The sequence below is a fragment of the Bos javanicus genome, chromosome 29 (assembly GCF_032452875.1).
Source record: "Bos javanicus breed banteng chromosome 29, ARS-OSU_banteng_1.0, whole genome shotgun sequence".
NCBI classification, from domain to species: domain Eukaryota; kingdom Metazoa; phylum Chordata; class Mammalia; order Artiodactyla; family Bovidae; genus Bos; species Bos javanicus.
In genome coordinates this window covers 44,316,512-44,342,817 of record NC_083896.1, presented here as the reverse complement: position 1 = coordinate 44,342,817, position 26,306 = coordinate 44,316,512, and the positions used below count along the sequence as shown (strand labels likewise).

The 26,306-nt window shown below is 49.3% G+C and overlaps 1 protein-coding gene across 3 annotated transcripts in view; it reads left to right on the top strand.

The window, feature by feature from the left end:
• The window catches only part of LOC133241454 (trichohyalin), a 34,899-nt gene that overhangs the window by 5,930 nt on the left and 2,663 nt on the right, over positions 1 to 26,306 (top strand). Inside the window, exons 3-4 of one of the 3 annotated variants that reach the window (XM_061406979.1) lie at positions 3,121 to 3,405; positions 25,366 to 25,493. The gene's annotated coding sequence lies outside the window, so the exon portion shown is untranslated. Of the gene's footprint in view, positions 1 to 3,120; positions 3,406 to 10,629; positions 11,386 to 22,319; positions 22,643 to 25,365; positions 25,494 to 26,306 lie in introns of those variants that run through there. The other 2 variants (XM_061406981.1, XM_061406980.1) reach the window with 2 other exon arrangements.

The window sequence follows — 26,306 nt, the reverse complement described above, 5'->3', positions numbered from 1 at the left end:
ATCCCCTGCACTGGCAAGTGGATTCTTCACCACTGGACTACCAGGGAAGTCCTTCTCCACTTCTTTTTATCATGTTTGTCTACACTGAACATTTTAATATATACAGAAAAGTTAATGATTGGGCTTCCCTGATAGCTCGGTTGGTAAAGAATCCGCCTGCAATGCAGGAGACCCCAGTTCAATTCCTGGGTCAGGAAGATCTCCTGGAGAAAAGATAGTCTGTCCTCTCCAGTGTTCTCAGGCTTCCCTTGTGGCTCAGCTGGTAAAGAATCCTGCATTGCTGGAGACCTGAGTTTGATCCCTGGGTTGGGAAGATCCCCGGGAGAAGAGATAAGTTTACCCACTCCAGTATTCTGACCTGGAGAATTCCATGGACTGTATGGTCCACGGGGTCACAAAGAGTCAGACATGACTGAGTCCTTCTCCATTCCTTTTTATCCAGTTTTTCTATATTGGACATTTTAATATATACAGAAAAGTTAATGATTAGAGCGATAGGCAATAGAACATTCTAGATTCAGAAGGTACTGGTTGCCCTATTTGCCTTTTCTATATATATTTTGGGGCTTCCCAGATGGTGCAGTGGTAAAGAATTCACCTACCAGTGAAGGAGATGCAAGCATCGATGCGTGGTTCAGGAAGATCCCCTGGAATAGGAAATAGCAACCTACTCCGGGATTCTTGACTGGAGAATTCCATGGACAGGGGGCCTGGCAGGCTACAGTCCATGAGGTCACAGAGTTGAACATGACCGAGCGACTGCGCGCACACAGCACACTATATATTTCAGTATGTATCTACTAAGAATAGAAACATTATCCTACATATTCATAATACCTAAGTAAATTAAAATTTTTTAATTTAATAAATTAAAAATTAAGAATAATTCCCTAATATCATCTAACATTCAGCCTGTATTCCAAAGTCCTTCCTTGTTCCCAAAATATACTTTATAATTTTTTTCCCTTGGCCTAGGATCCAAGCAAGGTTTATATGTTGAATGTGATTGTTAACTCTTTTAAATTTACATTAATCTCCCACTTCTTTTGTTTTTTAACAACTTTGATAACTTTTTAACTAATTTGGCCTATATTCTTTTTTTTCTTTAACATGTATTTATTTGTTTGGCTGCGTCGGGTCTTTGTTGGGTCGTGCAGGATCCCGCCTCGTGACACACTGACTCTCCAGTTGTGGTGCGTGAGCTCCAGCACGCACAGGCTCCGCAGGTTCAGGGCGCTGGGCTTAGTCGCTCTGCAGCGTGTGGGATCTTAGTTCCCTGACCAGGGATGGAACCCACATGCCTTGCATTGCAAGGCTATTCTTTTTTTTAACTTTTTTTTTTTCAGATCATTTATTTGGCTGTGCCGGGTTTGAATTGTGGCATGTGTGATCTAGTTCCCCCACCAGGGGTCGAACCCAGGCCCCCTGCACTGGGAGTGCAGGCCCTTAGCCACTGGACCACAAGGGGAGTCTCTGGCCCATATTCTTATAGTTGGCCAACATTCTGGATTTATCTGATTGCGTCACTTACCCGGATCCTCTATCAGCTACAGTTCTTGTATGCTCCAAACTGAGGCTTTCGGCCCTGATTTCTTTCTCTGGAATGAGTGATAGTTGCTCAGTTGTGTCCGACTCTTTGCAGCCCCCATGGACTGTAGCCCACCAGGCCTCTCCATCCATGGAATTCTCCAGACATACTGGAGAACACTGGAGTGGGTTGCCATATCCTTCTCCATCTTTCTCTGGAGCATTCATCTGAATCAGTTTCCCCTCTGTGGTTGTTTACTGTCTCTCTCCACTAGAATGTAAGCTCCAGAGGGTATCAACGTGTGTCTGTTGGGTACCTGTTCCAGTCCACTCTCTAACCAGCGCATCACAGGTACTCAGCATGTAGGTGCTGTGTGAATCAGTCCTTCACATTCACTGACTTGACTTGTCTCAATACTATTTAACACCTATTGAGAAATTGCTGGAATAATTTACGCTGTTCCTTAGAATATCTCAGATTTTTTGAAGCCTTGAATTCCTGAAAATGTCATTCCACACTTGTCTAGGCTCGCAGAGGTGTGGAATTTCCCCTAGCAATGTGAAGGCATGCCTCTTTGTTATTCATACCTCCCTGGCCACCAAGGGTCCAGATCTATTTTATGCTTGAGTCACTGTACCCAACCAGGTGTGTGGTATATGTGGCCTGTTTTCTTCTCCTTGGATCCATTATTTCTGCTTATTTATCAGTCAGAAGTTTGTTTTTTTGGCCACACCACACAAAATGTGAGATCTTAGTTCCCTGATCCCTTAGCTTAGGGATCAAGCCCTCGCCCCCTGCAGTGGAAGCACAGAGTCTTAATCACTGGACCACCCGGAAAGTCCCTGGTTGGAAGTTTATAGCTTGCTGTTTCTTGCGTTCTCTAGGAACTCTGATCTCATAGTTAAGGCAATAAAATAGAGATATTGGGTGTGGACAGAGTTGTAGAGATATACTACAGAAGGCTCAAACCTATTAGTAGGATCTTCTTAGCAAATGAGGATAGCTAACATTGCCTGAATTCTTATAATAATCAAAATAATCTCGTAGGTACTGTACTGAGCACTTAACATATTCTCTATCATCTAATCTTTCCAACAACCCTTTGAGATAAGAACTGTCAATCTCTCAGCTCTACTTAACTAGAAACTGCCTGTGCCAGGCCCAGAGTCAAGGCAGCCTGAACCCAGACCTGCATGGGAAACTGTTGTGCTGAATTGCTTCTGCTCTTGCTAGCTGAGCCCGACAACCTGTTCTCCTAGCCTTTCACAGCATGGTCTGCCATTTTGGCTGGGAGTCAGGGAGCAAGGTTGTGGAGCCACCTGTCCATTCATTCAATGAATGCTTGTTTTTAAAAACTTATTATTATTTTTTGGCCATGCCATGTGGCATGTGGGATCTTAGTTCCTGGACCAGGGATCGAACCTGTGCCCCCTGCAGCGGAAGAATGGAATCTTAACCACTGGACCACCAGGGAAGTCCCAGTGAATGCTTGTTGAATGAGCACTTCAGAGGCAAGTTTTTTTTTCCCCCCCAGAAGCAAGTTTTTAAGAACATAAATGCCAAAAGACAATGATGATTATTTTCTTTCTCAGACCTCTGCCTCCCCAAGATCAAGCACTCTGGGCCTCCTCTAGTGATACCTGAGTGTAGAGAAGCTGTTGCCCCTCTCCTAAGAGGCCTGCACCGGCACCCGGTCAAGACGGACAGTCTACTGTTATGTGAGCCTCTCAGACTGCGCTTCGAAGTATACAAATTGTGAACTAAATCATCAAACTTGTTCTTTGGCTGAATTACATTTTCTCCTGGAATATGAGATGCATTCCACTGAGACCACAGAAAGAAAAAGTGAAGATCAAGACACCGTGACATCACCTTGTGTAAGTGCAGATATTTTCAATCATCTGAGTAGCTAGAACTGTATATAATATATATATTTTTTACTAAACTTAACCAAAATGTGCACATTACAGGGAATTGTGGGCTCTTGGGTGATTTTATATGTTTTTATTATTCTTTCTTTGCATTTTCCCAAAGATCCCTGTTTCTGTCTGTCTTTTTTCTTTTCGTTTTTGGCCACAAATTGCAACAGTCGGAACTTCCCTGACAGGGGTTTGAACCCACGCCCCCTGTAGTGGCAGCTTGGAGTCTTAACCACCAGACTACCAGGGAAGTCCAAGATCCCTGTTTCTAACAAGTTGTATAAAAGTGGCATTATTGTATGGCTTTTGTTCAATGCCCTCTTGGTCCCATTAGTTCATTCGGCCAACACTGAACACTCACCAACGTGCTAGTTGGAAATGCAAGAAATATAAGGGACCAGGTCTTGCCCTCAGCTTCCTGTCCGTCTCATGCTGAGAGAGATGCCGCAGTAAACCAGTTGCCACACACTGAGAGAGGACTTGAAGGGATCTATGTACTCTGTCTGGTGGGGAATGCAGAGGAGGCAGGCTGGCTGTTTAGAGAGGTGATCCCAGAAGGCTTCAAGGTGATGACCACTTGGGGCTGGACTTAGCGGGGTGAGAAGGGGTTGACATTGGGTGAGAAGAGGAGAACAAACACTCTAAGCAGGAAGAATAGTGTTGCCAGTGTGTGATGACCAGAGACCACGTGACTCACTTGGGAAAAGGTGAAAAAAATAGTTTGGTGTAGCTGGAACAGAGAGAGGTTACAGAGACTGGGAGGAGGCGAGCTGGGGCTGGGGGGAGCCTTGCATGCAAGAATAAGGAAACTGGCCTTTGTTCTGTAGGTGACAGGGAAAAAGACTCCAGCATGTCTTTGCTTTTCATCATTTGCTGAGCAGAGAGATTGAGTCCGCTGGGAGCAGCATGGGAGTGGGTCACAGCGGAACACTGCGTGGGTCCCTGGCACAGAGTCCCCTGCTCAGTAGTGCAGGAGGTGCGTTCACTGGATCACTGGAATGAACAGTTCAGGAGTGAGAGGACGAGATGTAAACTAAGGCACAGAAAGTGGGGATGAAAACAAGAAGGATAGGTCCTATTTGACAGAATTTGCTGATTAATTATGAATGATGGTGATGAGGGAGACACCAGGCTTACAACTAATCATCGCTGATGTCTTTCACCAAATGCCTACTTTGCAGGTAGATTCTTTGCCTGCAGTATCTCCTTTTCTCCCATAATCGCCATATGAGAGGAGTTATGTTATTATCTGCGTTTTATAGATGAGGAAGTTGGGCCCTGGAGTGGTCAAAGTGACTAGGCAGGTATATCACTTTGAATCCAAGGATGTGAACCCAAGGGAAGGGAGGAAAGCAACCACCAGGCATGGTTAATGAGTGGCAGATTCAGGCTCCCCAGATTCACAGCCAGGCTGCCCGAGGGCCATATTAGGCCACAGATGTGTACTGCTTGGCCCATAGAATATTTTTTTTCCAAACGACTTTTCAAAAGTTTTTTTTTATGTGACTAGTTTTAAAGTCTGTTGAATTTGTGGCAATACTGGTTCAGTTTTATGTTTTGATTTTTGGGGGAGGGGCCTTGTGACATGTGGGATCTGAGCTCCCTAACCAGGGATCGAACCCACATCCCCTGCATTGACAGGCAAGATCTTAACCACAGGACTGCAAGGACAGTCGCTTGGCCCATAGAATATTCTGAAAGCAGTTTTTAGAACTAATTGCTAATGTTTAAAAATAGAATTCCTATTAAAACCTGGGTTTCTGGTTTTTCCTGAAAAGTAAGAAGCTCTGGCCGCCCGGGCCCATAGAGCAACTCTTGCTGCCCGTCTGCCTTCCCTTTGGCTGTGGCCGGCGCTCTGCTGCTGACCAGAGCCCTCCAGCCTGCCTGGGTCCCTGCCCCCCTTTGCAGATGCTCAAGTTTGCTGGTTCAGTTTGACACCAGGCTGTGCCTGTTCATTTGATCTCATGTCAAGCCCAGGCCTCCAACTGATGGCCAAATACTCTTTCTGAATGTTAGGGAATATAAGATAAAAACAGTAATGCGTTTTGCTTTGTTTGTTTTTTCTTTCGTGCTGTGGGAATTGAGAAAAACTAAATACCCACCCATGCTTGAGCGCCCACAAGGAGGAGGTTTACGTACAGGCCAAAGGTCAATGGTCCCAGTTCCTCGAAGCAACACCCACTAAAATGAAGTGTCAGTCACCCCTTGGAAAATGGCCAAAGTAATGGGAATTATACAAATCATGTTGTGATTTTTTTGTGTGTTTAATTTGTTTTGTAATTGATTAATTTACTTGAATTTTTTTTAAGTTTTTTTTTTTTTTTTTTTTGCTGTGGACCATTTTCAAAGTTTTTATTGAATTTTTTACAATATTGCTTCTATTTAATGTTTTGGTTTTTTGGCTGTGAGGCATGTGGGATCTCAGCTCCCCGATCAGGGATCGAACCCATTACCCACTGCTTAAGTCTTAACCACTGGACCACCAGGGAAGTCCCTGCTGGAATTTTGAGCTGTGAACTTTGAACATATTATAAGGAAGTTTTTGGAGAAAATACATGTGTGTGTGTCATAGCTTACATAGCTTGGAATTCTCTGTAGAAATTCAAGTTCAGAACATTTTTTAAAGGTTTTTGCAATTTACTAAAGGTTGAAACATGTTTCTGTTCCATTTAGTTAGAATGTGAGGCACAGGATGACAAACAGGTATCTGTCCACGTTAACTATTTTGTTCCATCTAAGATGTAACAAGGGCCACGGCAGCCGCCAGTTTGGACAAATGGTAGATTTTATGTTTGTGTGAGATTGTCTGCAGTTTGTAAACTGCACTTGAGACACAGGTTCAAACAGGTGCAAGGAAGAGAGAAGACAGCAGAGCTTTAGGAGTTGGGCTCCTGATCTGTGTGCTGAATGCCACCCCAGGGGGTTTTCCCCCGTGCTTGGCTGCCTGACTCAGGGACTGGAGGAAGGTGGCGGCTGCTGCTCCTGGACACGGATTTCTCAGAGGCCACTGGGCACTCCTCTGGGATGGCCACTGGGTCTCAGAGGTTCATTGTCCATCTTGCAAGGGTTATCGTGTTGTCAGACCACCCTGACCCAACTCTTAAGAGGTCTGCCCTGGGATCTTCCCCCTAGTGGGCCCAAATTAATCTTACAAGGTTTGCACTGAAGATCAATTTGGTCTCAGGAGCTATTTCTATGCTGAGTAATTAAGGCTTTCAAGGTCACCCTCTGGTGCTCCTTGGACTCTGACCCCTGCCCAGCACATTCTCCTTCCTCTCCTCCTCAGAAATTCTCCACCCCTGGTACCCCGGTGTGCACGCCCAGGGTGGGACCTGGATGTGTGTTGTGGTCAGTTCTTCCATTCTTGGCAGTATCACCTGGAATCCACCATGTTTTGTTGAAATCGTATAGACAAATGCCTGTATTAGGTGGTTGGCACCATGCTGAGCCAGGGACACAACAGACAGGTGCCGCGCCCTTGGGGACAAGAGGAATACACAGCGACTCATTCACAAACAACGGGCATTTCATCACAGTGCTGAAACAACTGGCACTTTATCTCAGTCACATTATAATTGGCTCAGTGGTAAAGAATCCACCTGTCAACACAGGAGACGAAAGAGACCCAGGTTCAATTCCTGGGTCAGGAAGATCCCCTGGAGAAGGAAATGGAAACCCACTCCAGTTTTCTTGCCTGGAGATTCCCACAGAGGAGCCTGGAAGGCTACAGTCCATGGGGTCATAGAGAGTCGGACACGACTGAGCACACACACATTTTAATTTCATTTCAGTAGTATCACCTATGAAGCCTAAACTCCCCCAAGGGTCCAGACAGGTTCTTGGTAAAATTCTACTACTTCTTCATTCTTTGACAAGTATTTCTTCAGCACCTATCAGGCACTATTCCAGAAGTCAGGATTGTAACTGAAAACAAAACTGACAAATATTCCTGTTCTGTTGCTTATCTTGTTGTGGAAGGAGACAGAAAACCTGTGTCCATATGTAATATGAGCTAAGAATTTCGAAGAAAAACCAAGAAGGGTAGCAGAGAGAGAATGACAGAGGGGAGTGGCTGGACTGTGTTTTTCAGAGAAAGTCGTTAGGGAAGGCCTTTCTGATGAGTTGACTCTCCAAGTCAGGCCCAGAAAGGGGTGAGAGAGAAGCGACTGATTGGAGGAAGTCCTTTTCAGGCAGGAGGCCGAGGGGACAGCGCCCCCCAGTGGTGAGCGCTCCTAGCTCGTCTGAGGAATAGGAAGTCACTGTGGGAACATCCGGGCTCCTTGGTTTCCTCCTGGGCAAGTCCATGGGCCAGTTGAGAGGCACTGATGAATCATTTACGCGGAGACATTTATGTAAACCATCAAGCCCTGTATCAAAGTTATTCTCTTTATATTGACTTCATCAAATATTTGTAGAATGTCTAAATACGATTCTGCCCTTTCTTTTTTTTTATTGTTGAGGTGAAATCCACATAACGTATAATTAACCATTTTAAAATGTATGATCCAGTGAAATTTAGTGTCTTCACGTGATTGTGCAACCATTACCTCTATTTAGTTCTGAAATTTTTTCATCACCCTGCCCTTTCATTTGTAAAAAAAAAAAATTATTTATTTGGCTGCACAGGAGTCTTCGTTGCAGCATGCAGGATCTTCAGTTGCAGCATGTGGGATCTAGTTCCCTGACCAGGGATTGAACCGGGGGCTGCTGTGTTGGGCGAGCAGAGTTTTAGCCACTGGACCAGCTGGGAAGTCTCTCATTTTTAATATTAGGTTGTCACCTCTCTTTTTTTAAATTTGTAATTAATTTATTTGACTGTGCTGGATCTTAGCTGTGGCATGGGAGATCCTGAATTTTTGTTGCTGCATGTGGGATCTTTTTTTTCCTTTTCTTTTCTTTTTCAGCTGTGTCATGCAGGATCTTTAGCTGTCCTATGTGAGATATTGTTCCCCAGCCAGGGTTCAAGCCTAGGTCCCCTGCGTTGGGAGCATGAAGTCTTAGCCACTGAACTACCAGGGGAGTCCCTGTTAGCACTCTTGAAAAAGGATTCCGGGCCCCCCCCCCCGCTCCACCATATCTGACTGTGCCCTTTCTGGCTGGCCTTCCCCAATTCTTATGAGTCATCTATGTGTTTATTCAATAGATATTTATCACACATGTGTTGTGCTGGTAGGTACGGGTAATACGGAAGGCACACAGGTCCCCGAAGTTAGGGGACTCATAATCCAGTGGAGGATTTAGACACTAACCATAAAGAGAATCCCAGGGATGGGGGAGCCTGGTGGGCTGCCGTCTATGGGGTCGCACAGAGTCGGACACGACTGAAGCGACTTAGCAGCAGCAGGAGCAGCATAAAGTATCAGAAAATTGATTTAAATCATGATAAATGCTTTTTTTTTAAAGTGCTTCTAGAATTACACTTAAAGCATTTGTGAAGTTATTAAAGCTACCAGAAGTGAGGTGCCACTAGCTACTAGAGCTTAGAATACTATGACTAAGTGGTTTTTATGATTGTGCCCTTGGTTCAAAGACACTGGAGAGAAAGATCACCTCAGGAAAGTGACCTGGATCTTGTCAGGGCAGAGAGCAGAACGGCAGGCAGGGGTAGAACACAGTGGTACTTCATTTCCTCCTGATAACAGCCCTTTGCAAGGCCAGATATTGTTACCGACCACTCCCATTTTATAGATGTGGAAACTGAAACTTAAAAGGTCCTGCCTAAAGCCACCTGGCGGGCCGTATAGCCAATGTTTCCCTTTAGCCGGCTGTCCGGCAAAGCTGAAAAGCATTGTGTCCAGTAGAGGGCAGTCGTGCATCTGGTTGGAAGAAGGCCTGCGCGCTCTCGCCGGGTTGGTCCGTATCCACCCGGCCCAGATGGCGTGCTCCCAGACTTCCAGGAGAGGGCGCTGCTGGGCTTGCCTCGGAGTCTCCTGGCCGTACCTCCCTGGGGTCCTGCCCTCCTGCCCCCTCCCCGCCCACCCTCGCACCAAGACGCCTAACCCAGCAAGCCCTCGCACCCTCGGGCCTTCTCTTACACACTGATGTGTGCATCTGTGTTTTCCTAGATGATTGTTTCCTAATCACGCTGTGGAATAACAAATCAGTAACCCAGTCACCTCAAGTGATGAGCTAGTGGTCACCAAAACATGGGGAATAGCCCCCTGGGCAGGAGCCACAGAAAATGCTAGCGTGGTCCCCGTGGCCACGTGGTACAGCGGTGCCACCATGGTGCCACCTCCGCACGTCTGTCATGTAGGCACAATCGTGGGGTTTTTTTTTTAGGCGGGATGACCTGGCAACATTTCTACCCCACCCACAGCTAGTTTCGCTTTCCTAATGTTTTTAAAAACTACCTTCTAACTGAAGTAGGGTGGCTGAACAGGTTCCAGCATTTTACTTCGCTTTTCTATGTGATCATTGAAGATTTCTTCTAGTGGGTCTTTTTCCTCCTGTCTCTGGAAGATGCCCGGGACTGTTACCTATGGCGTTTGTCCAAAGTCCAGGTCCTAATAGCTTTTGGACTGCGGTTTTGGAAGAATTGCTTTTTAATCTGGAAAGTGCCAGCCTTATACAGAGCAGTAACAGGTCCTGCCAGGAATCATCAGTAGGCGGAGCTATGCTCATGTTCTGCTGACCTCTCTCTTTTTAAAGGGGAAGGGGCTGATTTGGTGGGGGAAAAAATGAAAATTGTGGATAGGTCAGTTTGGAGGATTGTTTGAACCTTTGCTTTCTTCAACGTGATAAACTCTGGTTTACCAAAAAGAGCGGGCAGTGGGAGGAAATTGAGGGGTGAAACGACTGCGAGATCCCTGCGTTCACCTACTGAGTGCAGCAGAGAAAGGCTTCTTTGAGCTGTGCTGGGGGAAGCCATATGGCATCAGCTTTTGGGACAATCTCAGTTTCTGAGGCAGAAGACCCTGGCCTTTTGCTGGGCACATCAGACTGCCACCAATTCTCAGTTCTGAAAATGTGGCCATCAGCGAGGCCTGTGAGCAGCACTGTGAAACAGTTGTTACCTGCTCAGGAATGACCTTACCCAGGCCGTAAGCTCCCTGCAGAATTCCTCCACTTCCCTTGTAATGCAAGTCTTTTGGTAATAATCACCTGCATTTGTAGGACCTTAAAGAATTTTTGATTCAACAAGACACAAATTGGTTATCAACCTGTTTTTTTTTTTTTCAGTTTAGGCAACAAACCTCTTCTTTGGTGATTAAAAAAAAATCAAAGATGAAAAGAAAATGGAAGATACAATGGAGATCAGTTCTAGAAAAAAAGAATTATTTGTGTCAGCAGTCCCAGCTGAGGCACGCAAACCCGGGAAGACGTACCCTTTTTTACAGGAATAGTCTTCTCTTTACCAGAGATTCATGCTTGGACTTATTTAAATATGAGACTCTTCTGGAGGATGTAAGTAGGTGGGAGGATAGAAAAACCAGAGGATAACTATCCAAAGCTGTTACCAGTGGAGGACGTCTTAAATGAAAACAAAGGGTCTGATTACCAGTGAGTCAGGAAGGGCTGAGATCTCCATTTAGAAAACCCTGACCTGTGCAGAAGTCAGGGCAGGTGCATAAAGCCAGGTGTAGCCAGGCTGGCATGATCAGTCCCACAGAAGCACCTCAAAGCAGAGGCTGTGGCCTTTTAGAGCTCCTCACTGCTGTGGGTTCTTGTTTAAAACACTTAGTGATTGTCAGACCCACGTGTTGATTGGTCAGATTTGATGCATTTATAAGGAGAACGATCCATCCGCTCCTGACCCCATCTGGTGCCAAATCAGAATGTGACGCTTCTCACCCCTCTTGCCTCTGGAAGAGGACTGAACAGGAAGAGAGAAGGCAAAAGTTTCACATGCCCAGAGGCAAACAGATGCTACAGAGATGTATTTTTTTAAAAAGAAATAAAGCGGGTTTAATCTGGGAGTTTGATCACCACTAAGAATGTGTTTCTATTTCATCATTCAGTTTCTAGTTCTGCCTTCCAGCTCAGACCTGTGTGTGCAGCAGCGTCTCTGGAAGCGCCTTCTTTCTCAGCCCGTCTCCTTGCCCCCCGGGCACAGTTCCTCACTCGCACCTGGGCTGCTACCTTCCAGGACACCCCCCTTTCCTGAGTCCTCCTGTGAATCTGCCAAAGACAGAGAGATTGGGGCAGCACTCTTGGGTGGTGCCAGGCTTCCCGAAGGTTGTGATCACCCCTCAAAAGGACTTCTGCTTGGTGATATTTCAGAAGAGTCCAGGGAGGCAGTGGCTTGGACACTGATTCAGTTGGGAGGGAGGCAGCACAGCTCTTTGATGCCTATCTAGTCCAGCTCAGTCGGCCTGGGGAAGGGCAGGTCTGTGTCTCCGGCTGCTGTGGGAGTGAGAGAGTGGCTTTGGTAACTTTTGCACCAAGAGTCCTTAGGATGTTATGAGGTTTCTCCTCAATTCCCTCATCTTAAAGTTTTTACTCACTCATGCAGCATCCACAGGATTGGGGCACCTCTTTTGTCTTCGTTATATGCGTCTTCTTTTTACAAATTACGTTTTTTAAAAACGAGTTTTATTTACTTGTTTGTTTACAATTTCTGGTTGTACCCTGCGGCATGTGGGATCTTAGTTTCTGGGCAAGTGATTGAAACCCCACCCTCTGCACTGGAAGGCAGAGTCTTAACCCCTGGACTGCCAAGCAAGTCCAGTCTTAGTTATATTCTCAAAGGAAAACTCACGAGAATGACAGAATCTGAAAAACACCGATGCAAAGAGGAGGCTCAGGCTGTTGGGTCACATCCCAGCGTCCAGCTTGGGGGCATAAGGAGAACAAATCTGCATTATCGGCCAGTGAAGCATTCCCTCTAAATAATCTTTTAAAATAAATATCATTTCCTCCTGTCATTTACTTATTCATGGCTGTGCTGGGTCTTTGTTGCTGCATGTGCTTTCTCTGGTTGCAGTGACTACTCTTTGTTTGGGTGCATGGGCTTCTCATTGCAGTGGGCTCCGTCGTTGCGGCTCCCAGGCTCTAGACACCGGCTCAGTAGTTGGGGAGCCTGGGCTTAGTTGCTCTGCACTGGCAGGCGGATTCTTTACCACTGAGCCACCAGGGAAGCCCCCACCCAAATAATCTTCAAAAGGAGTGGAACCAAGGGCGTAAGTCAGAGTATATGTGGCGGCCCTGGTTAGGAGTCTGTCTGTCCATCTGTTAACAGATAGTTCCATGATGGGGACAGTACGCCCTGAATATTAGCAGTGCTCTGTAAAAAGAGCTGACAAGGTATTCAGCTACAGACTTGCTCTGTCTTCTTGTCCAGGCTGGCATGTGCCAGAAAGAGAGTGAAATATTGAAGGGGCAGCCCAAGTGTGAGTTCCGCAGAACAAACTGCCTGGAAAGGGAGAGCACCTTTAGATCCAGCGGGGCAGCGAAGCCCCAGATGAGTGACGTTACCCGCGTGTGCCTCCCTCAGGGGGAGCCCCAAGGCTGTGGCTGTTTGGGGCTCAGAGTCACGCGTGGGACAGTCCTGCTGACAGTGTGGTTTCCTGCTCTACACGTGCCCGTCAGCAGGATACCGTTGACAGGATCTGCTTGCCCAATTATGGCCCATTATGCACAGTATCTTTTAAGTTCAATTAAATTAATGTTTAGAAATACCGTAGGTAGAAGAGGCCAGAAAAGCACTATAGTAAACAGTGATTACTGAGATTAGAGTGCCTGGAACTTGAGCACCTTGCGGATTTGTCGGAGTTATCCAGGACAAGTCCCCGTCTCTCCTAGGAAGCATGTAAGTTCCTGAAGGAGATCAGCGCTGATTGAGCTATTTCAGGTAGCTCAGGGCAGACTAAGGAGGGGAGGAAAGAGATAGGACATCAGAAAAACATCTCTGAATACCAGGAGTTGTTACCTCCCTCTGCAAAAACACCAGGGGCTGAATTGTTTGGGTCAGTTACACAGGTAAAAAGATAGACTGAGGCAGAATCCCTGGGCGCAGACTTTGGAGGCCACGTTCAGGGAGGAGAAGCCCACAGCCGCCTCTGACTTCACAGGTGACGTAGTTGAACCCCAGACCTCACTGTAAGATGTGGAGTCACTCCAAGTTTATAAGCTTATTAAACTCGCACGTTTGACTGTCTACACAGTCCTCCTTTAGAGAAAACACACAGAATGCTTCCAGCCACACCTTCTTAAACCACTTGGCTGACAGTTTTTTACTTCTAATTACTCTAGTGAGCGTCTCTATTATTTACAAAGTTTGGGGAAGGCGGGGGTGGGAGCGTAGAGGGGTCAAATTCAGCCCATCTTTTGGGGTCAGTCTGAACTGTCAGAGACCAGAGTAGAGGACCCGTGCCTCCCTCTCTCCATTTCTCTTTCTCTCTCTCTCTCTCAGACACATACACACACATGCACACCCTCAACTATCTGATTTGCTGTGGCCCTGGGGCCAGGGTCAGGATTTTTGAATTTGTTTACACGTTTTCGTTGGCTTCCTGGTTCACCCCAAAGCTCCCCTCCCCATTCACTTAAATTTTTTTTTAATTTATTTGGCTGCACTGGGATCTAGTTCCCTGACCAGGGATCGAACCTGGGCCCCCTGCCTTGGAAGCACGGAGTCTTAGCTACTGGATCACCAGGGATGTCCCCCCATTCACTTTTGTTTCAATAAAATGAGAAGGCTTCTTCTTCCCTTTCCTTTTTTTCTTTCTTTCCTTGGTTGTTGGCCAGATCGATGAGACACTTGTCGTAAAGTAGTTAGTTAGAAGTATTTCAGGAAGAGCACAGCCTGACTCGCTGTTGCACTTGGGTCAGTTCACGAATCTCCACAGTCCAGGCTTCCTTCTGTGGCCTCGAGGCTAGGCCAGGAGAGCAAGGAGCAGATGCTCTGGACACGGCCCCGGGTGGTACTGTGGGGTGGGTCAGCATTGCTCCTTCCTGACCTTGGCCTTGACATTCAGCCCCAGAAGTGGGATAAGTGGTGATTTGACTCCTCGTCAGGTGAGCCCTCTGCCACCCCTGCGTGACTTGCCAGGCCGCACAGTTCCCACCAGTGTTCCAGAAACGGAGGCAGAATGAGAAGATTGTTTCCTCCCATGCAGGTTGACAAGGTGTTTTTAAGGATGAGGCAGCCGGGAACCAGTGAACCCCACTCCCTTGTGTGTAGAGGCCAGAGTTCTGGCGGGAGGGCACAGGGACACCCCTCCTTCCTGGGGGCTCTCGCTCAGCACAGCCAGTTAGGCAGCCAGGGGCCGGGGACCAGGGACCATTGAGGTAAACTGCAGGCCTCATAAGCAAGATGCTGTTGTCCCTCCCGGGCTGGTGACAGTGTGGCCTGCTACGGCGGGAGGGCGACTGCAGGGCACCTGTGCTGGGCAGGCAGCCCTCCCCACGCCAGCTCCCCCTGGGTCACGTCTTCACTAAATCTGTAGTCTGTGACTGTCAGGCCTCTCCCAGACTACCTTCCCTCATGGGTCATGAGGAGCTGGGTTTCTTTTTTTTTTTTTAATTAATTTATTTATTTTGATTGGAGGCTAATTACTTTACAATATTGTGGTGGTTTTTTGCCATACATTTACATGAATCAGCCACGGGTGTACATGCCCCGGTCCCGAACCCCTCTCCCACCTCCCCCCCCATCCCTTCCTTCTGGGGGTTGTCCCAGTGCACCAGCTTTGAGGGCCCTGTCTCATACATCGAACTTGGACTGGTTATCTGTTTCACATATGGTAATATACATGTTTCAAGCTATCCTCTCAAATCATTCCATACTCGCCTTCTCCTACAGAGTCCAAAAGTCTGTTCTTCATATCTATGTCTCTTTTGCTGTCTCACATATAGGGTCATTGTTACCATCTTCCTAAATTCTATATATATGTGTTAATATACTGTATTGGTCTTTTTCTTTCTGGCTTACTTCACTCTGTATAATAGGCTCCAGTTTCATCCGCCTCATTAGAACTGATTCAAATGTGTTCTTTTTTAATAGCTGAGTAATACTCCATTGTGTATATGTACCACAGCTTTCTTATCCATTCTTCTGCTGATAGACATCTAGGTTGCTTCCATGTCCTGGCTATTATAAACAGCGCTGCGATGAACATTGGGGTACACGTGTCTCTTTCAATTCTGGTTTCCTCGATGTGTATGCCCAGCAGTGGGATTGCTGTGTCGTATGGCAGTTATATTTCCTGTTTTTTAAGGAATCTCCACACTGTTCTCCACAGTGGATGTACTAATTTGCCTTCCCACCAACAGTGTAAGAGGGTTCCCTAATCTCCATACCCTCTCCAGCATTTATTGTTTGTAGACTTTTATGATAGCAGCCATTCTGACCAGCACGAGATGGTACCTCATTGTGGTTTTGATTTGCATTTCTCTGATAATGAGTGATGTTGAACATCTTTTCTTGTGTTTGTTAGCCATCTCTATGTCTTCTTTGGAGAAATGTCTGTTTAGTTCTTTGGCCCATTTTTTGATTGGGTCATTTAAGGAGCTGGGTTTCTTATGAGGATTCGATCCGCATCCCCAGAGGAGGAACCACTGAGCCCAGGACAGCCTCAGGAGCTGTCCTCGGGAGCCTCAGGAGAGCCCCAAGGACACAGGAATCTTCTGGCGACAGTGGGGGTCGGGGGGTTTGTAGAAGTGAGCCCAGAGTCCAGTGGGAGCTCATTAAACCCTGTTGAGAGGAACCTGGCAGTTGTTTGAAGAAAGGGAGACAGAGCAGATGGTGGAGCTGGAGGGCCACAGAAGGAGAGGTTTCGTTATGTTAGTTAATTAGACTCACTAGAAAGGACTAGAACATTCACTGGGTGGCCAAAAGGAGTTCTTAGCAGAAAAAAATGGCTAACTTCTGCCCTGGGGATTGAGAAAGGTGTGATGGGCCAATGCCTTAGAAAGGAGGCAGACAAAGGATCCCCACCAAGTGGTTAGAAATAAGTGCTCTCACTGCTGAAGTGAAGTGAAAGTCGCTCAGTCATGTCGGACTCTCTGCAACCCCATGGCCTATACGGTCCATGGAATTCTCTAGGCCAGAATACTGGAGTGGGAAGCCTTTCCCTTCTCCAGGGGATCTTCCCAACCCAGGAACTGAACCCTGGTCTCCCACATTGCAGGCAGATTCTTTATCAGGTGAGCCACACAAGGGAAGCCCTTCACTCCTGAGCCAGGGTTCAATCCCTAGTCTGGGAGCCGGTCATGAGTGGATGTCTCCTGTGTTTCTGCCAACAAAATGTGCCATTTTGATGTCAAGTAATACTTAAGTGTTTTTGTGTGCATATGTGTGGTTGTCTGCTGAGCAGTTCTGAGTTTTAAGAAAATGTTGGTGAAGTCCGCAACCCACAGTTCCCATCGCCGAGGTTCCACCCAGGCCATGCTCAGGGAGAGGGGGCCCTTGCTCCCAGCCCCTCGCCGTGGAGCACATCCTTCTGTCAGGACCCTCCCTCCAGGAGAGCTGGGCTCCGACCCTGGCGCGTGAGGCAGGGGGAGGCGCAGGAGAGTCCTCTCCTCTGTAGGGTCGTTGCCACCAGTCCTTGAAGGCTTTGCGCTGAACCAAGATGACATAGGGTTGACACCATGCGCCAAGAGCGGGAGCTTGCTTGCCTCGAGTTACAGGAGCAGAAAGAAAAGCTTAGTTCCGGTTGGCACCATCAGCCTCAGTCAGAGGGTGATGAGAGCCTCAGAGGCTGGCTGGATGTCTGCATGTCACTCTGCTCACTTGGACAAAGGGACTGGCTCTCTGGGAATTAGAAGCACAACTGGGGCTTTGACTATTAAAGATAAAATTGGCGAGGACACGATACGGAAACCCAGGTTGCCGTTTTAACCTCAAACTCCTTCCTCTAGAGAATAAGCACAGCCCACGGCTGGGACCACAGGCTGAGCCACTTTGCTGGTGGCAGGGAGCGCTCAGGGCTCAGGTTACCAGGCAGGTGGTGGGTCACCTTTGTATGCAGAGAACAACCCGTTTTCACTTGTGCAAAACACTGACCCACTTCTCTGTGTTTGTTCTTGCGGCTGCTCCTGTCTCAGGATCTCTGTGGCCAGAAATCCACCCCTTCTCTCAGGGAAGGGGAGCTAAGCTGGGAGGGACTGGACACTTCGGAGCAGAGTGCTCCGTGGGCTGCTTGGAGAGAATGGCCCAGACGCAGGCCAGACCCTTGGTTACAGCACCCATCTGTGTCCCCTGGGGAAGGGATATGGCCGAGTTGGCATCAGCCTTCTAGCCATGCCTTGTTCGCAGCTTGGAGCCAACTTGGTTCCCTCTTTCATGGGAGATAAGGCGAGAATAGATTTGTTTGTCCAGGTGCAACCTGTCCAACAGCTGTCATGGGCACAGGAGTGTCTTCAGGGTGTAGTGTCAGATCCAGGCCCCCCTGACATCTCTATTTTCGATCTGGGTGTGTGCTAAACAGCGGGTTGATTCAAAACTGGGAGGTGTCGGGAAACCCCTTGGGCAGGAGATTTCGAAATGAGATTCAGATTAGAAAAAAACACAGTGGGGTGAGGTTCTCAGGAATGAAGGAGACCAGGAGAAACTCCGTCCTGGCACTTGGCTGGATAGCGGGGACAAACAAAAGGCCTAGAAGAGCCTAGAACAGGAGGGAGGCCGCCGAGCTGAGCAGGAGTGCAGGACGGTCCTCGCCGGTCTCTCCCCGCTGCTTCCGCCTCGGAGGCAAGAGGCTGTGACTGTTCACCAGGCGAAACCGCACAGCGGAGCGGAGCTTTCAGTCTAGGCATGTCGGCACCAGCAAGGCCTGGATACATCAAGGCTCCCGCAGATCAGATCGGGGAGGGGCCTGGGGGCCAGGAAGTAGGGCTGGCAAGAGTATCATGAGAAAAAGTCAGAGAAGGATTTGAAATGACTTGTTGGATAATTGAGGAAGGGACTAGTGAGGGGGCAAGGAGAAATGCGCATGAACCCTCAGGCTTGGTGGACCCAGGGAAGGGGCACCCCCCCCACTGACCAGTGGCCGCCTGCACAGCCTCAGCACACAGTTGTCCTCTGTGCTATGGCTCAGGCATTGGGTGACTCCGAGGATCTGTGACCTGAAGAGCACAGGTGAAGGTGCTGGCTGAACCCAGAACCAGAGAGAGGTGGACAAGGGGAGAAGGGGGGTACTGAGCATCGAGGAGAGGTGGACAAGGGGAGAAGGGGGGTACTGAGCATCGAGGAGAGGTGGACAAGGGGAGAAGGGGGGTACTGAGCATCGAGGAGAGGTGGACAAGGGGAGAAGGGGGGTACTGAGCATCGAGGAGAGGTGGACAAGGGGAGAAGGGGGGTACTGAGCATCGAGGAGAGGTGGACAAGGGGAGAAGGAGGGGTACTGAGCATCGAGGGGAGGAGGACAAGGGGAGAAGGGGGGTACTGAGCATCGAGGAGAGGTGGACAAGGGGAGAAGGGGGGTACTGAGCATCGAGGAGAGGTGGACAAGGGGAGAAGGAGGGGTACTGAACATCGAGGAGAGGTGGACAAGGGGAGAAGGAGGGGTACTGAGCATCGAGGAGAGGTGGACAAGGGGAGAAGGAGGGGTACTGAGCATCGAGGAGAGGTGGACAAGGGGAGAAGGGGGGTACTGAGCATCGAGGAGAGGTGGACAAGGGGAGAAGGGGGGTACTGAGCATCGAGGAGAGGTGGACAAGGGGAGAAGGGGGGTACTGAGCATCGAGGAGAGGAGGACAAGGGGAGAAGGGGGGTACTGAGCATCGAGGAGAGGTGGACAAGGGGAGAAGGGGGGTACTGAGCATCGAGGAGAGGTGGACAAGGGGAGAAGGAGGGGTACTGAGCATCGAGGAGGGGTGGACAAGGGGAGAAGGAGGGGTACTGAGCATCGAGGAGAGGAGCAGCAACCAAAATGGCCCCAAAGAAGAAAAGGGCGTGAACAGAAAGAAAGGCATCCTAATAGGAGCTGAAAAACAAGGAAAGAAGCGTGAAGATGAAGCACCTCATTTGGAGGACTTGGGGAGGCACAGTCAAGAAGGAGTCTCCAGGGACCTCCCTGGTGGTCCCATGGCTAAGACTCTGCGCTCCCAAGGCAGGAGGCCTGGGTTCGATCCCTGGTCGGGGAACTATGATTCCACACGCTGCAGCTAAGACTCGCCACAGCCAAATAAATAAAAATGAATACTGAAAACAAGACTAAGTCTCCAAACATGGTCAGTATTAGAAAGCTTGTCAGCAGTAAATCCCCTTCTTCTGGTGGGATGAAGAAAGTGGTGCTCTTTGGGGATGTTTGAGGCCACCCTGCATGAAAGCTGTGAGGCGTTGTAGGAGCCAGCTCCCTGGTTCTGAACAAGAGGGGCTTGTGATTCACGGGCGTGCCCGCCATCTCCACCCACAAGCCATGGCTTCCCCCATCTCATGCAGGGTGGGGACCCATCTAACCGGAGCCGCCACCCAGCCTCTCCCAGTCTCCTTAGATGACGAGTGTGGCATCCTTGGTCCACCCGCCTCAGCCCCCAAGCATTTTGCCCGAACATCAGTAAACAACTCTAGGTGAAGGGGACCAAAGATCTTTTGCGTTTTCATCCATCTCTTCCTTTCCACCACCAGCATCAGACTACCAGGGAGTTCTTATCACTTATTACAAATTCTTTCCTCAAAGAGTAGCCAGTGAATGCCTGCACACTTTCCTTCAGGCTCATTTTATTTTTACGTGCTATGACCGGACCGGGAAATCCAAGAGTTCTCCTGAGCCACATAGGGACACTTGCCCCTCAGTTCCCGCATGTCCAGCGCAGCCCTGACGGCAGCAGCTGGCCAGCTTTCTTGCTCTGGCTCAACCGGAGGTGAACATTATAACTACAACAGCTAACATTTGTTTAGGGCTTTTGTTGGGGTGGGGTGCTCATTGCAAGGCAGTTGGGTTCTTAGTTCCCCAACCAGGGATCCAATCCATGCTCTCTACAGTGGAGAGTCTTAACCACTGGACCACCAGGGAAGTCCAGTGGGGCTTTGTACCTTGAAAAGAAAATAATCATCTTATTTGGTCTTTAACAATATCCTACATTACTGTTACTTGCACTTTCTAGACATTGATTTTCAGAAAGATAAAGTGGCTTCCTTTGTGTCAAATGGTGGACCTGGGATCCACTCACGTTCTTTACCTCCAAATCCTCTGTACCTTCCATCCAAGGTCGTGGGCCCCTGGGGGCTTCAGAGCAGCTTCAGAGTTGGGATTCCTGGACCCCTTTCCTGACCCCCAGCTGACCTTGGGCCTCAGCCTTCCTCCCCCTATTCCCACCCTACCCCAGCTCTGTGATGACCAAGCGGGAGAAGCTGTCCACTTCTTGGGGATGAGTGTATACAGAAAGCAACAATTCTTACATCTCCTCTGCCAAGGACCCTTTCAGAGTCACCAAGAAGGTTTCTTTTCATTACAAAAGCGATATGGGATCATTGTAGAAAAGTACCAGGTATAGACAGACAATCGGAAGAAAACAAAAATCCTAGTTCCACCACTGAGGAATAACTTAGTGTCGTGAAGGTCACGGTGTCTGGTCTTCCATAGCTTTGATGATGTGTACGTCAGCCTATCTGTGTTTACAAAAATGGAAGGTGCACCTACCCGTAACACTGATTTTTAAACTTTATATATTGTAAACATTTTCCCTTTAGTAAATTCTTTCATAACATCGTATTTAATGGATACACAACATTTCGTTATAATTTTTGATGGTAACCTAGGGGTAAACATTTGGATTTTTCCTACTTTTTCATTGAAATAATCAGTTTTATGATAGACTTCTATATCTGATTTTAATTTTAATTTTTCTTTACTTGATTATGAATGAAGTTTATTTTTTTACATGATTTTTATCACTTGAAGCTCTTTCATAAACAGCTCCTGCGTATTATTTCCCAGTTTTCAGTAGTCTGTATTTTCTTTCTCTTGTTGATATGCATGGATTCTTTATTTTAGGGCTAAAATTTTATCTGTGAAACTCATTTTGACACCACATCTTTTTTCTTTTCTTCTTTATTTTTTTTTAAATTATGTATTTATCTTTGGCTGCGCTGGGTCTTCGTTGCTTTGCTCAGGCTCTCTCTAATTGCCGTGAGTAGGGACGGAGGAGCCTGGTGGGCTGCAGTCCATGGGGTCTCGAAGAGTCAGACAGGACTGAGCAACTTCACTTTCACTTTTCAATTTCATGTATTGGAGAAGGAAATGGCAACCCACTCTGGTGTTCTTGCCTGGAGAATCCCAGGGACAGGAGAGCCTGGTGGGCTGCCGTCGATGGGGTCTCACAGAGTCGGACACGACTGAAGCAACTTAGCAGCAGCAGCAGGGGCTACTCTGCGTTGCTTCTCATTGCAGTGGCTTCTCTTGTTTCCGAGCACAGGCTCTAAGCACACAGGCTTCAGTACTTGTAGCACGAGGGCTCTGTAGTTATGGTGCACGGGCCTAGTTACTTTGTGGCTTGTGGAATCTTCCTGGGCCAGGGACGGAACCTGTCCCCTGCATTGGCATTGGCAAGTGGATTCTTATACACTGTAGCACCAGGGAAATCCCTTTCTCTTTTTTTTTTTTTTGCCACACTGTGCCTGCAGGATCTTAGTTCCCTGACCAGGGGTTTGAACCTGCACCCCCTACAGTGGAAGGGCAGAGTCTTAACCATTGGACCACCAGGGAAGTCCTCTCGACACCACATCTTCATGCACCATTTTGAGTGTGGGAATGTATGGATTTCCCCCACATCTCCCAACCAGGCCATAGATGCTCTTTCTCCTCTGCTGTCTCTTTAACAAATTCCCCAGCAACAGAGCAAACTTTGTAGAGGGCTCCTCCTCCAGTGCCCACCCCCAGAAGCACCCTGGCCTCCTTAGGGAAGGCCATTCCTCTTTGCCTGGGCACCAAGCCCCCCTCCCTCCACCCCCAACTTCCAGGACATCATCGCCTCCTCCTCTTTCACAGGCTGCTTCCTGTGGGTGATGGTGGGCCCCTCAGAGGTTCCATCAGAAAACCCGGCCGTGAACTTCTCAGAAGCCTGGAGGATGGTGGAGAAGAAGACTATGTCGGGGTATTAGCATCAGGGTCCGGCAGGGCAGGCTGTACTGATTGGGTCTGTCGGGGCAGGAACAGAGAGCCTGACTCTCCGAGGGCCCCTCTTGCTTCTGAGCCAGCCTGGGGCCGCCAGCCTGCCCTCCTCTTCCTGAGTCTCCGGCTGGCCCGCTCCTTTGCCCTGTGATTACTGCTGCAGGTTCTGCCTCTGGCAGAAGGGACGGGAGTCCTGCCAGTTCTCCTGGCCAGCTTCACCAACTCACCTGCGCGTGGGGAGGGGGAGGTGCCCGGGCCTGTTGCCTGGAGTCCTGGGGGAGGCCTGGAGGAGCGGGCTGGACTGGACAGGCCAAGGGGGTGAGGAAAGGATGAGTTTCTTACAGGCCAAGATCACTACCTGGTAATCTGGGTCTGCAGGGAGAAGGTCAGGGCAGGCGTGGGGGCAGGTGCTGGAGCTCCCTTCAGAGTTCCTGCCGGTTTGGAACATCCTGGTTCCCAAGCATCTCCCTGCCTGTCCTTCCTCTGGGTTTGGAATATCTGAAGATGGCTGTGGCTGGAGCTAGACCCCGACACCCTTGGCCCCTTTCTCTCACCGAGGACCTTTGGGCTTAGGAGTTTCTGGGACCCTCTTTTCTTATATTTTCATGCATTTCACGCATAGGAATACAGTGTGACACCCATCAGTGAGAGTCTGGGAGGCTCCAGCCAGGTGCCTGCACAGTGGTGGCTCTGCAGGGTAGCCACTGTGAACTTGGCCTCCTGTTAATGCTTCTAGGCATCACTTTCCCAATGGCAACCCGCTCCAGTATTCTTGCCCAAAAAACCCCATGGACAGAAGAGCCTGGCAGGCTACAGTCCATGGGGTTGCAGAGAGTCAGACGTGACTGAGCATGAAGGTGCTGTTTCTCATCTGGAGAGTCCAGACCTTGGGGCTAGGGCACAAATCACCAGACAGGCAGTCGTGGGGGCTCATTCGTGTCAGGGTTTCTCCCACCTTTCTCTTTCCCCAGCTCTGCTGACATGGGGTCACCCCTTCCTGCTCCCTGGCTCTTATGCTGTAGTGCGGCTCCCCCAGGGCAAGGTGAACCCCGGGGTGCAGGGACCGCATCCCCCTGCACCCCCAGGGCCTCAGCACAGGGCTCGGCACAGAGTAGGTGCTCATGGAGAGGAAAGGTTCTCCCACCGCCTGATCGTGAAGGGCTGGAGAGACAGGAGTCCCAGCCTGAGAGTCAGGCCTCAGACTGGAGCCCATGTGACCCTGAGCAAGGCATTTCATCTCCCCAAGCTTCCATTTCTTTGTCTAAAAATAGGAACAATAATAGCCACCTCCCAGAGTTGTTGTTGTGGTTAGCAATGATGTCAGAGGGGAAGCGTAGCGCGGTGTGTAGTAGGAGCTCAATAAACGCCAGTGGTGATTAGCTGCTATTAAAGGGCCGGTGACGTGGCCCCAGGAGTGCCAGGCTCAGCAGTGAGCAACACCGGCATCTCTCAGCACCCAGAGCCTCTCCCGGTTTGGTCTCCCACCTTGAATGCCATGGTCCGTCTGTCCACCAACGGGTAGCGTAGACCCGCAGCTTGGACACAGAGCTCACTCACTTGTTCTCTGCCCTGGGCCGCCCTGCCCTGGCTTCCTCTGTGTGGAGGTGGGAGTTGGGGGGGCGTGCAGGCGATCCGCCCTCAAAGGTTAAGTCACCAGAGAATTCTGTGGACAGTTGCATGCTCCCGCTTGAGGGTTCGGCAGGTTGCACCATGCAGCCGGCTCCCCGCCCTTCACATCTCTGAGCGTGTTTCTAGATGCCTGATGTGTGTCCTGCCGTGAAAGCTTGACGGGGTAGAAGTCGTCTCCCTCATTTTCTGTGCAGAGAACACGTGGGGAAGAGAGGACACGGATCGCTTGATACCCAGCTCTTACGTTTTCAGGAAATAGAAACTGGAAGACGTCATTGTCCATGTCCCACTTGGGCCAGGGCCAAAATCTTCACACCTGACTCACGTCCCCTCCAGTGCCGGCGTGGGACCTGAGCCCCAACGTGTCAGCGAGCCAGCCGCCTGGGGGCAGGGGGCTGCCAGACAAGGAGGGCCGTCCCTGAGGGAGATGACTGGTGGGTTGACGGATGGAGTATCAGACAGACTCTAGCGGACTTCCCTGGCGGTCCAGTGGTTAACACTCCATGCTCCCAGTGCAGGGGGTCAGGGAACTAAGATCCTGCATGCCATGCAACACGGTCCAAAAAGAAAAAATTCAAAGCAGACTCTAGGAACTGGGGAAGCGGGCTGGGATGAGGAGTACAGAGGGCAGGCTGGTCTCGGACATGAAGAAGGTGGGACATCCTAGGTCAGGTGACTGCCCCCGCCTGAGGGAGTGGGCTCCTCCTGGGTGGCCCCAAGGACCAGCCAGGGGAGCCCTTCTCTTGGCAAAACCACCCAAGCCCAGGCTCCCAGCTGGTCTTCCCCATCCAGGGTTTCCTTTTCTATTCCATTCTCTTCACTTGCATTTTTGGGGCTTGGAAGTCATGAAAGTGAAAGTGAAGTCGCTCAGTCGTGTCCGACTCTTTGCGACCTCATGGGCAGTAGCCTGCACCAGGCTCCTCCGTCCATGGGATTTTCTAGGCAAGAGTACTGGAGTGGGTTGCCATTTCCTTCTCCAGGGAATCTTCCCAACCCAGGGATCAAACCCAGGTCTCCTGCATTATAGACAGACGCTTTACCATCTGAGCCACCGGGGAAGTCCTGACCACTGCTCAACCTCTTAGAATTCCATGGGTGGAAGTCTTGAAGATTATTCTGTCTAGCCTTCAGCCCCCCAACTTGAGTCCCTGCAGAAATTCCTGACAAATGGCTTCCCAGGCACAGCCAGCAGATCCCAGGCACCCTCTCTGGGGTTGCCTCCCTCCTGAGCTGCTGCCCCAGGGCTCCTCGCAGTGGGGGCCCGCGCCCCTCTGATGCTCACCTCTCTGCCCAGGTTCTGCCCGTTGGATCCACCGGAATGAGCCTTTCCCCCTGCTTCAAGTCGGCAGCCGAGTGGTAGATCTCCCCCACTTGCAGGACAACCTTCTCGGCCTTCTGCACCTCCTCCACCGCAGTTTGTCAGTGAGTTTCTTCAAGGGTTTTATTGAGATGGGGGCCTCGAGACATGAAGTCGTTAGGACAGAACGGACCTTTCAACTTGGGGAGCCGCCTCATTTTATAGATGAAAAACTGAGGGGTTCAGTCACTTGCCCAAGGCCCCACAGGCAGTCAGAGACAGGGCTGGGCCTCAAGTCCCATGTGCTTAGTCGCTCAATCGTGTCAGACTCTCCAGGACCCCATGGACTGCAGCCCGATAGGCTTCTCTGTCCATGGGGGTTCTCCAGGCAAGAATACTGGAGTGGGTTGCCATGCCCTCCTCCAGGGGATCTTCCCAACCCAGGGATTGAACCCAGTTTTCCCCCATTGCAGGCGGATCCTTTACCACCTGAGCCACCAGGGAAGCCCTATCTCTGCTCTTTCCCCGCCCCAACTGACTCCAGGGTCACACTGGCACTCCTTTGGGCAGCTCCGTCCCCAGTGACGTGTTGAACTTCAACTTGACTAAAAGCCCCGAATTGTTTTATAACTTAATTTTTTCCTGATTATAAAAGATAATACATGTTCATTGTAAAAACATTAGAAAATGCATACAAATATACAGTCTAAATCTTTGCCACACTTCCTGGTGTTGTAAAGTCCCCTCTGCCCTGCACTTGGTTGCTTTGCTTTTAGCTGTATAAATCGGACTCTCCCTCCATCCTCCTTTAGACCAGACGTCTTGCTAGGTCCCAGCCAGCTCTTCTGTCTCTCCTGTTTTGTTACCAGTTCTTATTGGCACCTGGGCAGGGCTCAAAAAATACCCATGGTGTGACTGAATGAGTGACAGCGTCGGGA